General features: G+C 40.9%; 1 protein-coding gene across 44 annotated transcripts in view; it reads left to right on the forward strand.

The window, feature by feature from the left end:
• Positions 1-12,530, forward strand: part of ZBTB20 (zinc finger and BTB domain containing 20) — a 500,505-nt gene that overhangs the window by 118,140 nt on the left and 369,835 nt on the right. For 23 of the 44 annotated variants that reach the window (XR_014510330.1, XM_083437081.1, XM_083437104.1 and 20 more), the window contains one exon: positions 4,686-4,812. The exons of 20 other annotated variants lie outside the window; for them this stretch is intronic. The gene's annotated coding sequence lies outside the window, so the exon portion shown is untranslated. Of the gene's footprint in view, positions 1-4,582; positions 4,813-12,530 lie in introns of all 44 variants that reach the window. One more of the 44 variants, XM_083437071.1, reaches the window with a different exon arrangement.

Genomic DNA, 12,530 nt, shown 5'->3' on the forward strand with positions numbered 1-12,530 from the left:
CTCTTAACCTTGCCACAAAACTCTTTAAACCTTTTTAAGGCTTCTTGTGGTCTGTTCAACATGAATAACCACACGTAATGAGAGAAATGATCCACACACACAAGATAAAATCTTGCATTGCCTCTAGACGGTGCTAGAGGACCAATCACATCAGCATACACCCGCTGAAAAGCTCTGGTTACTCTCGTAGTCTTCGTCGTACCTGCAAGAGAGATCATGTTAGACTCAGATGCATTACATTTTATGCAATCACTTTCATCAAAAGTCAACAAATACAGTCCATCTTTCTCTCTGGCAGAAAGATACAGTTCTCCATCTTTGAAGATTTTGCAGCTTTCTTCATCATAGGACAATTTCAGTCCTTTCTTCGCGATCTGCGAAACACTCAGCAGATTGTACTTTAAATCAGGAACCAAATACACATTGTTTATAGTCAAGTTCAGACTTTCAAGATACACAGTCCCAAACCCGATCGCTTTCAGCTCCTGGCCATTGGCCAGTTTCACAGTGAAGCTTTGCTTCTTAAACGTTGAAAACAGTCCTCGGCGCGACGTCATGTGTTGCGTGCAACCCGTGTCAATAACAAAAGCGTTCTCCATTGAAATTTCGGCTTTCGTTGACAGCAATGCTTTTCCAGGTTTCATCTGGGACTTGGTACGACTTTTGCCTGACGCCTCAGGCTTTGCAGAGCTCCCCTTAGCTCCTTTCTGTTGACGTGGCTTCTTACAGTTCCGCTGAAGATGCCCAGTCTGTCCACAATTGAAACAACGGACAACGTTCAAAGCAACAGCCTGTTCTTCACTTGCAATAGCAGTGGGGGTGTCAGGATTCCGAACTTCTCTCCCCCTGTCTTTGACATCTATTGCAGCAAGTCTGTCCCTTTCGTTCAGAACGACTGAACAGATTCTTTCCACAGTTAGATCGGCCGCTGGTAGCGAACCAAGCTGACTTGCAACGGTTTTATAAGTCCGATTAAGGCTGTTAATAATCATGAAGCAGAATATCTCTTCCTGTAGAGGGAAATTGCGTTGCGCCATCTGCTGGCGTAAGAATTTCATCTCTGTCAAATGCGCTTGCACATCTCCATCAGGCGCTAGCCTCAGATTGGTCAGCTTTTCAAAATGCAGCAACGCTGAAGAACCAGCATCTCTTTGATGTATTCTACGCAGCGTTTCCCAAACCTCACGTGCGTATTCCAAATCCTGAACATGCACGAGCTGATCATCTGAGATACACAGAATTATGGCCGTCCTGGCTCTCACATTCTGCGAATTCCAACCTGGCGTTGGTGCAGGAGGAATGGGGTTATCAATCACCCCAAAAATCCTCTGATTCTGTAGCAGGGCTTTCATCTTTACTGACCATGAGGCATAATTGTCATTAGTCAGTGGAGGTGGGTAAGGTAAGCCTCCCCCCTTCTTGGTTTCCATTTTGAATCCAAGCCTCAGCTCTCTCTCTCGAGCCTTGTAAAATCCAAGAGTCTATTGGATTGTTTACTGCCTTTTTGCACCTGGCAGCTAAACGCAGGCAGCTCTGGAAAGTCCCTTCCAAGAGTAGTGAGATAAGTCAAAACAAACGCTGGAATGTTTACCCAGTATTTTTCCAGCCTCTCCACAGTCCCAGCCTCTTCCGGTGGCCAGTGACTTTCTACTTCCTTTTCTAGCTAGCTATCTCCGAAGTAGCTGAAAAGATTGACGTCTCGTTGCTTAGCAACTGGACATTCCAAACTTGAACAACAAGCTTCTTATCTGGGCCCTGGTATGCGAAGTATGTGGCTCTCTCTCAGTGCCGTTTCTAATCCAAGAAAACAGCTCTCGTGAACCAGAGAATCTTCAATCTGCGTTCACCCTTTTAGCCCATAAAATTAGCATACCTTGGGGGTTCCGTTGCTCGGTAGCTTTATCAGCAAAACTGATTGCTCCGGTGCTCTGCCGGTCTTGCAGCTTGCATCTGCCCGCTACCATATCTTCCCTTATCTTCAAGCAGAGGATGAAGTTACGATCCACCAACCTCTATCGCTGCTCTCATGGAATGAAACCATCCTCTGCTTCTGCTACCAGATGTTGGATTCCGAGCCTTTATCAGCAGAAACTGGCATCTCTCCCAGGCACCCGGCTCGGTCTCCTGTTGACCTCCCGGTCTGCTCTCCCGGCAAGGACCAGGCAGAGGTCACGATAGGCGATCCTTCTCAGCGTGAGAAGAACACACCACTCTTTCCTGCCCCCCCGGCAGGGGAAAGAGATAAGACAGAAACGTATTTACATGGCTTTTATTTCTGTCTCTGCAGTGTTACAAAATCATGTCTGCTCTCATCAACCTCCAGCAGACGAATCCCTGCAAGCACTTCCTGTGCAGCTCATATTACACTCTGAGCTAATTCCGGTGCTGTCTGTTTCCCACAGACACTCCCAACATCACATGACTTTTCCCAGCAATCAGCTTGCAGCATCATTGCTTCAATATCGTAACAAATTCCACCAGAATTTTGGTGGCCTGCAGTTTATGTCTCCTAGTTTGTACCGTCTGTTGTGTGACTTATCCTGTTGTTTATTAAAATATTTATAGGCAGCTATTTACCCAAGTTTCAAGTCTATATATAGATTAAGACTATACAATACAGTGCAGTTGTTGTTTGAAAAAAGAACAGGCTAAAACAGCAATGAATTCCCGAAGGACAACAAAAACGAAAAGGCTTTCTTTCATTTGTTTGCTAATGCTTATCAAAGTAGGAGTTCTTCGAACGTAGCATTAGGGCTGCTACAAAAAAGTCCCTGTGCTTGGTAGAGGCTAATAGAGCTTTCCCATTAAATGAATTCCACAGCAGGGCCTTTTGAGATGATTAAGTCCTGAGGGCTTGACATAATCAGGAATGTTCAGGACTGGAATCAGCACTTTGAGTTAAGTCCAGAAATAAACTGTCAGCCAGTGCAGGTGCTTCAGAAACAGATGAGGATATATGGAAACAACAGTCTCAAGCTCTTATCCAGTAGACTGCCACATTCTGCACTCCCTGAAGTTTTATAATTATCTTCAACAGCAGCTCCACATAGTGTGCATTACAATAGTCTGATCTAGAAGTCACATAAGGCATGAATAGCAGTGGTCAGGTTTCCACATTCCAGCACTGAGTATAGCTATAACATTAGCAAAAAATCCAGTAGCAGTAACCCCAAGTTGTGAACTTGGTCCTTACACAGCAGCCACTGATTTCCCCATAACAATTAATTCTGTTTTATCTAGGTTTACGTTAAGTTCATTTGCCTTTATCCAGTGCCCCACTGATTTCAGGCAAGCATTTAAGGCTTTCATTGCTTCACCTGGGTTGAATGAAAAGCAAAAGTAGAGATGGGCGACATCAGCATACCAAACTCCGTAACACCAGATAACTGGTCCAGCAGTTTCATGTAGATTTTCTGTTTTCTGCTTCTATTCAGCTTTAAGGTGGCAACTTTAACCAATAATCCATTAGATTACTTAGATTTAATTGCCAAACCCTGCCTTTGTATTCTCTCATCCTATTTTCTTCTGTATGGAATTTGACAAGGAGATAGTAGTTAGTTAGGTGGCCGTGATACTGTCACATCTAGTTAGAAGAAACTAAAGCATCTAATTATTTTTGAAGATTCCTTTATACTGTGAGTGAATCTTCTCCTTATAGTAGAACTCTATGATCAACACATTTGTTTAGTTCTAATAGGTAAAAAAAAGGTAAAGGTATAGGACCCCTGGACGGTTAGGTCCAGTCAAAGGCGACTATGGGGTTGCGGCACTCATCTTGCTTCAGGCTGAGGGAGCCAGTGTTTGTCCACAGACAGCTTTCCAGGACACATGGCCAGCATGACTAAACTGCTTCCCTAGGGCCACTACCAGACTGTCACTATTTTCAAGTTATGATTCAACTGTATACCAGCAAATTTAGGTTGATGGCTAGATGGGTGTCTTCTTCCTCCCTCTACTTCATGTGCACCCTTCTTGAAGTTGCCTGCTTGGTGGAAGAGGACGACCAAATAGATTTGGGGTTCTTGTGCACCAAACCTGTTTCAAAAGCAAAACTTCACACACACACACACACACACACACACGTACCGCCCACCTATTTTGTTGTGGTAAGAAAAGTGACAGGAAATTAACTGGAACGGGTAGAAAATAATGGTGGTGTTGGGTAACAGCTTATTACTTCCATGCAAAGCAAACAAACAAAAGCAACTCAGAATGCCAGTGTATAACCCTGAAGCAAATTTTGTGTAAAGAAATCACAATGAATAGTGAAAAAACAGGTGGTCTGGAAGAGCTATAGATTGGTGATGCTTCCTTCTTTAAAATGGAAACATTTAACAGTTGCAAGTGAGTTTTTCCAAGTTACTATGACAATTAGACATGTTAATTGCACATATTGACAGTTGAAGTTGTAAGTGCCCTTTGTGTTGCATCTCCTGTTGTTCTGAGGCCTACCTAATAACTCCAGTGGCATTTATATTATAAAACTCTGATAATGACTGAAAAAATTGCTAGCCTGAAGACAGTAGTGAAAGTAGATATTCAAGTTTGTGTGCTCTCTTTTACTTGCTTGTTTTATTTCAAGAGTTTGTATGCCACTGAATTAAAGCAGACGCTAAGCAGTGAACTTTTTAATGAAAAGTTGTGTTCATGTGCAGCTCTAAGCATCTTTCTTCTTCACCTTCTAGGGAACTAGAGGGCTTAACGCATCTGCTGCTTCTTGCTCCTGCTCTGAAAACAATCCCTCCTTATATTTGCTAGTAGAGCTCAACCTTGCATCCCACTCCATCATGTTGATTCTCATTTGGCTTCATGGTAAGCTTGTATTTGCTCTATGTATCGCTGTAAGGTAAAGTCCTCATAGGCTTAGCATACCCCCGATAATAACATTGAGCACTGAAATCAATATACTTCATGCCCATCCAAAATTGTTCAATCATGTCCCAGTTCCCATTGTAGGAAAAGGGTGGGCGTACCGAATTAGCATTGAAGTTGAGCTTCTGCATAATTTTTTATACAAATAAAATATGAACTAAAATATGTGACAGAATTAAATCCATCAGATCTAATAAAAGAAATAGAGGGAAGCAAAGAAAGCTTGGACCTTAAATCCCATTAACCAGGCCAGAGAGAAAATGTGTTAAAAGGGAGCTGCACTGTATCTTTTCGCATTGTCTGTTGGAATAATCTTTTTCACCCTTTAAGTGGAGTGTTTAAAAATCCTGGTATTTCTGAAACAAAAAGAATACACAGCCACTGAGCTAGCTGGTTTTTATACCTTTTCTGAGTATTGTCCTTCAGTACAATACGGAGCCATTTCTTTGTTCTCAGAAGCAAGCAGTTAAATTGTATGTAAATGTATGCAAATTAGATGCTGTCTAATAAAGAGAGTCATTAGATGGAAAAATATTTAGTTTGGCAAAAGAAGAGAAAAGAGGGGAAAAGAAAGCAGGTGTATTTTGGAAGAGATAAATGTACGATTGCTAAAAGCCCTCTAACTTCGGATGAGGTTTTCTAAAAAAGGCTATTTAAATTTCTTGTAGGAGGTTTATTCCTTTGTTCTTCCATTTTCTGTGTGTGTCGAAAATTATACATACATAGTTGTAATATAAATGTGACATTTATGTAAAATTCAGTATATATCTTGAACAGGCTATGCCCTGTTTGTGCATCCACAAAAATAGATATGTTTGCCTAAACCTATATACTTGAGGGTCTGTATAAAAGAGAAGATAGCAGCACTGAAATAAACCATTCTATTAATGTATGTTAAAAGTACCTAGATGCTTTTGCAACCATTTCGCCCATTAAGTCATCTTACTAGGATTAGAGGTGTGATACTGTATTTCTGTTGTTCAAGCTACACAGAGCATATTGCTGGACTCAGAGTTACCAAAACTAACACAAGGGATCTCCATTTGGTGCTAAAGGTGACCCTGTATCAAAGTAGCAGCAACCATTAGTGCTGGTTTTCCAGTAAAGGGAGCTGGCATTAGCTCCCTGCATGAGATTTTAAGCCTTGCATCACAGGCCCACACTTCTTAACATGAGTACATCCTTACACCAGCTAGGAGCTATAGCAAAAAAAAAACAAAAAAAAAACAATTCTTCCTCTGTGGCAAAAAATATATATGTGGCATTATCCAGTTGTACCCTATCTGAATTACACAGGTCCCTAACTCTGTGAGGTTATTGGGATTCGGAGTTGGGTGCTACCAATATGTGGATAACCCTCAGTTCTATTTCTTCCTGTCATCAGAGTGAGACGAGGCCATGCAAGTTCTGCACTGTTGTTTGATCACTGTAATGAGGGCAAATAAATTGACAGTAAATTCCTATAAGATGGGCACACCACAGCTGGGTGGTTCCTGGATCTGAGACTTAGGTGAGCAGCTCTGTTCGTGATGGAGTTGCAGTCCCCTTGTCTCTTTGATTTCAGCGGAGACCCAAGTGTCTGCAAGGGGCAGCCTGAACAGGATAATCCATGCTGTGTTAAGTTCCCATTTGTATTACTGTAATGCAGTCTAGAAGGGCTGCTCTGGAAGACAACTTGGAAAGTGCAGCCTGTGTAAAATGCAGAAGCCTGACTTTTAAGTGGAATCGCTAGTCAAACCTATATTATACATTATACATTATACATGTTCTGCACTGACTGCCCACATGGTTCTGGTCCAAATTCAAGGTTTTACAGAAGACTTATAAAGCCCCCAAACAACTTGAGGCCTAAATACTTGGAAGAATGCCTCTCTCAGTATAAATATAGTCTTTCCAAGAGTTAAGATTGGCTGAGAGGTCCAACTTGACTAAGTTAAGATTGGCTGAGATTTCCAAGAGTTAAGATTGGCTGAGAGGTCCCACTCCTGGCAGTGGGTGCACTATATTTGGTGGTGATGTATGAGGAAGTCTTCTCCATGGTGGCACTCTAGCTTTCAAATGCCCTGCTTCTTGAAATTCAGCTAGCATTGTCGCTTTTGTTATTTCATTGCCAGCTCAAAACACCACTTTTTATGCATGTTTTAGGAAGTTAACAGTAATAATTGCCAATGGCTATGAATGTTATTTTAATGAAATTGTTGCTCCTCGCCCTGAGAAATTTGGATCAAAGGTGGAATGTAAATAGTCTCAATAAATGCTACTTGTTACAACGTAAGCCTTGCCCCACCTCACCGTGGAATAGGAATATCACAATAGGAATGGCAAGCTCACATTTCCTTCACACAGATGGGAAGAGGCGTTGCTTTTACCTGCCTTGGTTTTTTAATTTTTTTAAACTTTATGCTCCTTTATGCTCCTTGCTTTTACAGCAGCAAGCCCATGATTTCCTGCACCACAACCATTTACACGCCTCACCCCTGGAAATCTGGTTAGCTGCTATGTAGCCATAGGTGTGTGTGTGTGTGTGTGCACGCGCAAAAGAGAGGAATATTAGGGATGGAACAAAGGAAAGGTAGCAGGACAGGGGGATACCTGCACCGGAGCCGCAGCAATGAAACTATTGGCTACTGAATTGCCTCCACTTGTTCTGCCTCTCGGAGACCCACCCAACGCAACCCAGTGTCCAAAAGAGAAGGAAACGTGACTATAATGCGATCATGTGGTGCCAGTGTTTACATCCTCTCAACTGTTTCCGTTCCCCTCTCCCTGCACCTCCCCTCTCCTCTCACAGTCACACGGTCAGGACCAGTGACCCTCTTACCCATCCACAAGATTCCTTGTTGAGGTTTTTTACCACTGTGTCGCTTCCCTCCTGCCACTCTCCAGCCAAGGACAGTGACCTCTTGTCACTTCCACTGGCATTGGGGCGCAGCCTCCCCTGGAATTAAAAACAAAACAAAAAAACTGAAAAAACAACAGAAAACTAAAAGAAACCCCAGGTTGCCATGCATTCTGGAAATTCCTGACACCTTTTAAAATTCAAATTTCCCCTCCAGACGCCATTTTAGGCGTCCGATTTCTTGGAATGTCCAGAATTTTCCAGACGTATGGCAAGCCTAGGAAAGATCAGCCTGCAAGTCTAGTATTCTGAACTTCTGATCAGCTTCAAACTATGGAGCAATTGTAGCTCAGCGGCCGAGGATATACTTTGCATGCAGAAAGTCTCACGTCCATCTCTAATTAAAAAGAAGAAGAACACTAAATATATTTATGTTTGATTCTGGCAACAGCTTTCTTATCATGGCCTAGATGGAAAATGTGTCTAGATATAAACTTCTTTTATTTTTGTTTCTTCTCTGATTTCTTAGGCAACAAAAAAGTCCTTCTTAAATAGCTCCAGAGAATACCAAAAACCAGAGAATACCAAAAACCAGACTGACTATTCTCTGTTAGTTCACAGAAAGTTTTAGGCATCAGACTTTGAATTCTGCCTAGTTTTATCACATCCTCTTCCAGCTCAGGGATTCTTCCACTCATTTCCATATGAGCTTGTCTACCTAAATTGACCCTTGCATTGTTGGAGAATAGATTGGATTAAGCTTTCACCCAAGGCACCTTTTTGTTTCTGTGTGTGTGTTGAAGTTATGTATTAAAAACTGTTTTCAATCAGATGTGTGAGTTTTCTGTTAACTGTTAACTTGTTGCCATGGCAGTACTGGAGCAATGTATGCACGTAGACATATATGTGTTTAAAATACACGTATATTAAATTAGTGTTTTAAAAATATTTACATATATAGCTTAGGAATTGGCATCATTCCCAGAATTACTGGAACTACCTTCCCCAGGAACATTTGGACTTGAATAATCTCCTTAGCAGCACCTCCCCCTACTCCTGAAGCATAACAGTTTGTAGAAATGGCGCTTGAGTTAGTACTTGACTTCTTATCTTGCAGTGACTGAGTTCTTTGGAACGGCAATATATATTCTAGCTTTGTGCTTTAAAATGTCCTTTGCTAATGGTTTCTCCTTGAAGTATTCAAAAATGTGAACCCCCAGCTGCAGAAGATGTGTTTTTGAAGGGTCAATAATGCTGTTGTCCACCTAATCAGATTTCCGTCTCTTTAAATATTATTTTGAGGTTTAAATAAACTACAGAACTCTGGATAGTTCCAGATAATGTTAAACCATTCCAAGCATATTTCTAAGATATTGCCACGAATGTTGACATCTGAAATCCAGTATGTGAGAAAATTGAATTTTGCAGTAGTGCCAGAAAGTTGGTCTGTTTGTCTTGTAAGTTCTTTTTCCAGAATCCAGAATGATCAGTGACATCCAGGTTCCCAAGATGGCTTTGTCTTCAAAGTAAAAGCAACTTCAGATGTTATACCAGTGAAGACTGAGTAGGAAGCACAAGCATCTCGTGCTTCTTATTCCTTCACTTTGTTGCAGTCTTCTGCATCACTCAGAGTGAAGACATATGCAAGTTCCTACAGGGCAGATGGAAAGGATTTATTTCACATGTTGAAGAAAAGGAAGCATGAAGCCACTTCCAACAGAGTGTTCCAATTTTCTCTGTATGCTCAGGATGTGAATTTGGTAACTTGCACATTCACAAGATTAGTGATGGCAAGCAATAAGACAACTGAGAACTAGTCTCCCAACAGTTCATATTAAATTATCAGTTCTAGAATTTACCATTTTCTGGGTGACCACCAATTTATTGGAACTGTTTCCAGTGTATATAGCGTTTCGAGATGTGTACTTCCTAAAATAGGTTTTAAAGAATAAAAGATTCTACACTAAACTAATCCTGGTGCTAGCAAATTGGCTGTCGGACTAGCAGCTTTTGATATTACCTAGTTATTGTTGTTGTTGCCGTTATTTCTTTTTAATTATGCAAAGTGCTAATCAGTTTGATTATGCACAGTGCTAATCAGGTTAATTATGCAAAGTGCTAATCAGTTGTTCTCTAAGCACATGGGGAGTGCAGAGGTGCTGATGGTGAATAGTGCTGCTACATGGGGGTAGTCACGGCAGTCGTTTTCTATTAAGAAAGAGGAGCAAGTGAGATGGCACAGAGAATTTTACCTCTTAAAATTATTTTTAAAAATGAAGACAGCTGTAGGGACAGGAATTCCACAACAGTGGTACATTTGACCTAAAATGCTGTTTTTCTTTCCAAATAACTTGGTCAGAATTGAATGGACCGGTGATATATAAACATTTTATTAATTTTCCAGAAAATTAATAGCTAGGATCCAGTGCAGAGTTAAGCATGCATAAGACCACTGATATAGCATACTTATCAATGTAGGAGTGTGGCCACTGTGGACTGTGTGTTTGCTACAAGTAGGGCAGTTTTTCTTATAATCATATTGGTGATAGATGATTACAGTGGAATACAGTGGTACCTTGGTTTACAACCATAATCTGTTCCGGAGGTCCGTTTATAAACCAAAACAGGTTGTAACCCAAGGCGCGCTTTTGACAATGGGGCCTCCAAAAATAATTTGTTTGTAATCCAAAAAAAATGGGTTGCAGTCCAAAAAAAGTTTACAAACTGGGACACGCACTTCTGGGTTTGACGTGTTTGTAATCCAAAACGTAAACAAACCAGGCTGTTTGCAAACCAAGGTACCACTGTACTGAGGTATGGGCAGATGATAAAAAGTAACGATAGGAAGTAAAATGATTTCACCCTGCTAGTTCATTATTACACACACACACACACACACAGTTATTGAGAAGAATTGTTTTTTTAACTAAGGAAAGCGAGCTGAAGGGATATTGGAAATGGGGCAAGTTCTAACAGAGTAGGAGGACCACTAACAGAACAACACTTATGGTTCTGGAGGTCCCTTCTCTCTCACACCCTTCTGTAGACATACATCTCTCACTGGTGTTGTTGCACTGGTAGTGGGGGCTGAAATGGGGCATTCCCAGGGCATATCAGGGACAGCCAAGGATCCAGTAGATCCTGAATCCCCTGACATATCCCAGGACTAGGCCCTTTTCCAACCCTCTGATTGAACAACCTCTCAAGGTAAGGAAAAGCTCCCACCTCCTACCCTGATTGGAGCAAGCTAGCCATTTATGAAGTGGTTGTACTTCTGCTGCAGAATCTCTCCACCCTTGGGGGGGGGGGAGGAAGGATTGTAATAAAGATTGCCATTGGTCCCCATTTTTAACAGAATTCTGCACCTTGCTCTTTCAATTATGTAATGATTTTATGCTTTTAAAAAAACCACGCTTTGATCTTTGGCTGAAGGGTTGTATAAACATTATAACAGCAACAGCAGCACATTTCAACAACAACAACGCCACATTAAATATTGGGTATTTGAAAAACTCTGAAATAGAATAAGTGGTGGTCATGCATGTTTGAGGTACCATCTTGATGAGAAGCACCCAAACAGACCTACCTAGATTTAATAAAATGCTAAGAATTTCCCCTTCAAAAATTGGACCTTGTAAAAGTGTCTCAATTTTAGCATACATATTAACATGATATTATAGGTTATTGTTATTTTTTACAAGATGCACTATTTATTTTTAAATTAAAATGCTGATTAACACGTACCAATGCAAACATGTGAAAAGAGAGTTTGGAATATAATAGGTGTACCAATAATTCTAGTTAGTCCCTCACTACAGTTAATATGAGACACTGGCATTCCATACTTTTTAGATTTTTCACTGCCAATAAGAAAAAGCTGATCCAGCTGATATTAAATGGTCTCCATACTAATTTAAGGACCTTTACACCAGTGGTATAAACTTAGGCACAATTTAAACATTGTGATTTTAGGATCTAAAGAATTGGGTACTGGATTAGTTGACACAGGCCTGGATGCAGAAGATGGGAAAGTGCACCTAAGTTTCATTGGAATCTGCATAGTTTTTCAATTTTTTCCCATCGATTTCAGTGGTTGAAGCCAGCTCTCTAGCTTGCAAATGATACGCGCTGCACTATGTTGTGTTTTGTATTGATACTGGAAGCTCAGCTCTTTGACAGAGTTAATTACTATTTTGTCATGTTATCATGTTTGTTCTCAATAAAAGATTATACTTTTTAAAAAGACGTTAAACAATAAAATACATACAACCTGGTCGAAATAAATTAAAAATAATTCTCCAGTAAGTAGCACCTTAGAGACCAACTAAGTTTGTTCTGGGTATAAGCTTTCGTGTGCATGCACACTTCTTCAGATATCTGAAGAAGATAGTCGTCTGAAGAAGTGTGCCTGCACATGAAAGCTTATACCCAGAACAAACTTAGTTGGTTTCTAAGGTGCTACTGGACATTTTTTAAATTTTTATTTATTTATTTTGACTATGTCAGACCAATACAGCTACCTACCTGAATACAACCTGGTGTCACTGTATACACTGCATGCAGTTTGAGCATCTCTGTGCACATGCCGAAGCCACTTTCTTACATGCAGTGTACAACCTCATATGCAGGTTACATACGATACCTAGGGCGGTATCCAGCAAAACAGTTCTGCTAGCGCATGGGCTTTTAGCTATGCAATAAAGCTTCCCTGCCCTCTCCTCTCTAAGCACCCCATAAATCAGCTCTGAAGGGTTGGGGGAGCCCACTGGAACATATTTAGGGGTTACACGGATAGAGTTTATAAGTTGTTCAAAATTGT

This window comes from Podarcis tiliguerta (assembly GCF_965153285.1).
Source record: "Podarcis tiliguerta genome assembly, chromosome: 4".
In the NCBI taxonomy this organism is placed as follows: domain Eukaryota; kingdom Metazoa; phylum Chordata; class Lepidosauria; order Squamata; family Lacertidae; genus Podarcis; species Podarcis tiliguerta.